At 32.8% G+C, this 3,817-nt stretch overlaps 1 long non-coding RNA gene across 1 annotated transcript; it reads right to left on the bottom strand.

Annotated features, from left to right (window-relative positions):
- Nucleotides 1-1,174: 1,174 nt before the first annotated feature.
- On the bottom strand, nt 1,175-2,255 carry LOC107043700. The gene is made up of 3 exons (XR_001461265.1): nt 2,077-2,255; nt 1,354-1,623; nt 1,175-1,256 (listed from the first exon to the last, which is right to left on the bottom strand). It is a non-coding gene; the product is annotated as an uncharacterized LOC107043700 (long non-coding RNA).
- Nucleotides 2,256-3,817: the final 1,562 nt, after the last annotated feature.

A 3,817-nucleotide genomic window follows, 5' to 3' on the forward strand; every position in this document is an offset into this window, starting at 1 on the left:
ATTGAAAGGGAGGAGGGTCGCACGCAGTAACATAAGACCTTTTTGAAAGGGAGATATAGGGGGCGTATGTAGAATTACATTCTTTAAGAACACCAACAAACCTGTAAATTTCCATATCATGGGATGTACATTCATTCTAATGTGCAAAATCCTGTGGTATGCTTCGATATTATTATTTGTTCGTCTTTCATATCCAAAGACTGAATAGTTAGCCGGTTTGACAGTATTTATCCACCACTTTTGGTAATAGGCAAGAAATGGAGAAAAAAACAAACGAATATCGGTGTCAGTATTTGCAATAAGGTTAGTGAAAGCTTGTTCTATTTCTGCTGCTGGCAGCAGTGCCAATCCCATTATTCTTCTCAAGAAGAGTAACCCTCGAGGCCAGTTACATAGGTCTTTATATCCTTTTTTTCCACGTAATTTCATTAATTTTTTCGTTAACCTCTGAAAAAGAAAATGGCGTAGTCACTTTCCGTTGGACGATAAAATGAAGATTGGATCAGGCTTCATTCAGGATTGATCATGGTCGATTGAACTTCGATTATCAAAACAAAATCAAGCTTGCATGGAGTTTGAACAATGATTAAGTCCCTAAGGCCTCGTAACCTCCAGCCTCGACCGACGCTTTGCTGGCAAGCTTCCACCAACCTTTTAAATTGTCGACTCATTCTCCAATAATTGATCAATCATCAATAACACCATCAATTNCTATTGAATTTGCTATACGTTTTTTGCCGTTTCTTTTGACGTGTTCAAGAGGAAATTCTATAGAAAAAGTTTATAGAATTTCGTTGTTTATAGAATATTTTCGGCAAATTTTCGAAGTTTTTTCATTCGATATTTTTGAAGAGAAGAAAATAAAAATGACTAAAAAAAAACTTTGATAATTTTTTTTTCCTTCCATGATTAGTGCCTGAAAAATTTTATAAAAAAATGGAATTCTATTGACTTTTTTTTCGATTAACACTTTTCTATAATATATCCTATCGAACATGTCAATAGAGACGGGAAAAAACGTATAGAAAATCCAATAGAAGTTGTACAGAAATTCCTACCGAATTCTTTAGGGTTTTCTATTAAAATTTTTCGTACGTGTATAACCTCAAAACAAAAACTATCATTTCATTTCCGTGCATTTAATCACGCGTTTGTGCTTCTAAAATAAATAAAAAACTTACCAACAAGCAGGTCATCGTCATCAACAGCTATTATATGGTCGATGATTGTTATTTGCGGAATGCGAAACAAATTAACTAAAAATAAAAATAATGAGCAGTGATTTCCACGGTTAGAAAGTGTGAGCAGACAACTACTATTGAAGATAACGATAATTTACAAAATCCCTACTACCAATGTCATTAAAACAGAGATCGTTGACGAAAATTCGAAGATCTTGAGGATCCGAAATTAAAAATTGGTTCCCACCTGCAGCTATAAAATGACTTGCCGCAGTTAGTAATTGATCAACAGTCAAATGATTTGTCGTATATAAAAACCAGACTCTTTTTATAATTTCTCCTTTCACAACAATTTTCCTCTGAAGCATTCTCCTGACACTCAAGCCACGCCGCAAAGATAATACTTCAGTTGAAGTAATCAGTTGAAGTTGGAGCAAATCTTCTAGAAAAAAACATTAATGTGATTAATAGGTAACGGTTCCTGGAATAATTGATTCGTCAAGGTACTAATATGTCTCCGTAGACATTGATAGAAAATAAATTTACACCAAACCACACCAAAACTTCCTGTACCAATGTAGACGTACCAATATGAAGTTGCAAGTTTCGTCACATTCTAAATAATTATACAATGTTGAAACATTCACTCAACTCTTCGCGTGCGATATCAATGTATTATTATGCTCTTCTAATACAATGCACAATAATCTTCCATCTTAACGGTAAAGCTTACGGTAGTTACTTTAAATGTCAGTCGGTGAGGTTGCGAATAATGGACTCTGGTATTTTACACAATTGAAAGGGAGGAGGGTCGCACGCAGTAACATAAGACCTTTTTGAAAGGGAGATATAGGGGGCGTATGTAGAATTACATTCTTTAAGAACACCAACAAACCTGTAAATTTCCATATCATGGGATGTACATTCATTCTAATGTGCAAAATCCTGTGGTATGCTTCGATATTATTATTTGTTCGTCTTTCATATCCAAAGACTGAATAGTTAGCCGGTTTGACAGTATTTATCCACCACTTTTGGTAATAGGCAAGAAATGGAGAAAAAAACAAACGAATATCGGTGTCAGTATTTGCAATAAGGTTAGTGAAAGCTTGTTCTATTTCTGCTGCTGGCAGCAGTGCCAATCCCATTATTCTTCTCAAGAAGAGTAACCCTCGAGGCCAGTTACATAGGTCTTTATATCCTTTTTTTCCACGTAATTTCATTAATTTTTTCGTTAACCTCTGAAAAAGAAAATGGCGTAGTCACTTTCCGTTGGACGATAAAATGAAGATTGGATCAGGCTTCATTCAGGATTGATCATGGTCGATTGAACTTCGATTATCAAAACAAAATCAAGCTTGCATGGAGTTTGAACAATGATTAAGTCCCTAAGGCCTCGTAACCTCCAGCCTCGACCGACGCTTTGCTGGCAAGCTTCCACCAACCTTTTAAATTGTCGACTCATTCTCCAATAATTGATCAATCATCAATAACACCATCAATTGTTGGAGCTAGATATAACTGAGATCGTGAAACTACCTGATTCATCAATTTAATAAGTATAACGTACGAAAAATTTTAATAGACAACTCTAAAGAATATGAATTATATGAACTATATGAATTTCTATAGAACTTCTATTGGATTTTCTATAATTTTTTTGTCGTGTCTATTGATATGTTCGATAGGGAATTCTACAGAAAAATGTCAATCGAGAAAAAAAATCAATAGAATTTCATTTTTCTAGGGAATTTGGTCGACTCAATTTTTTTTTTTTCATTTTCTTCTCTTCAAAAAAATCGAATGAAAAAAAAATTGAAAATTTGAGCCGAAAAAATTCCATAGACAACGAAATTCTATAAACTTTTTCTAAAGAATTTCCTATCGTACACGTCAAAAGAAACAGCAAAAACTTAAAGAAAATTCAATCTGAGTCTTACAGAAATTCTAAAGAAATACCTATAGAATTCTTTCGGGTTTTCTATTAAAAATTTTCGCACATGATTTGAAAGAAAAAAAAACCGCCATTCCCTATTTGGCCTAGCGATCGTCCATTACATTACTATACAGGATGACTGCTATTTTCGGAAAATTCCGTCATGGAATGCTTCTTTGACTTTTACCCATCCTAAATTGAAAAAGTGTTCCGATTTATATTTATTCCTCTACGAAAATTTTTAATAGAAAACCGGAAAGAATTCCATCGGATTTTCTGTATAACTTCTATTTTATTTTCTATACGTTTTTTCCTGTTCCTATTGACATTTCCACTAGAAAATAATATATAGAAAATTGTTATAAGAAAAAAAATGCAATAGAATTTCATTTTTATATAGAATTTTTTCAACTCAAATTTTCGTTTTTATTTCAGTCATATTTGATTTTCTTCTCTTCAAAATAAATGAATGAAAAAACTTTGAAAATTGAGGCTGAAAAAATACTATAGACAACAAAATTCCCTGAATTTTTTGTACATAATTTCTTGTCGAGCATGTCAAAAAAAAACGACAAAAAACGTATAGAACATTCAATAGAAGTCTTATAGAAAGTCTAAAGAAATACAAATAGAATTCTTTAGGGTTTTCTCTTCAAAATTTTCGAACGTGTTGTTTTTGTGAGAAAAGCAGATAATTATT

The sequence above is a fragment of the Diachasma alloeum genome, unplaced genomic scaffold, assembly GCF_001412515.2.
Source record: "Diachasma alloeum isolate Michigan unplaced genomic scaffold, Dall2.0 Dall_scaffold_00617, whole genome shotgun sequence".
Taxonomy (NCBI): Eukaryota; Metazoa; Arthropoda; class Insecta; order Hymenoptera; family Braconidae; genus Diachasma; species Diachasma alloeum.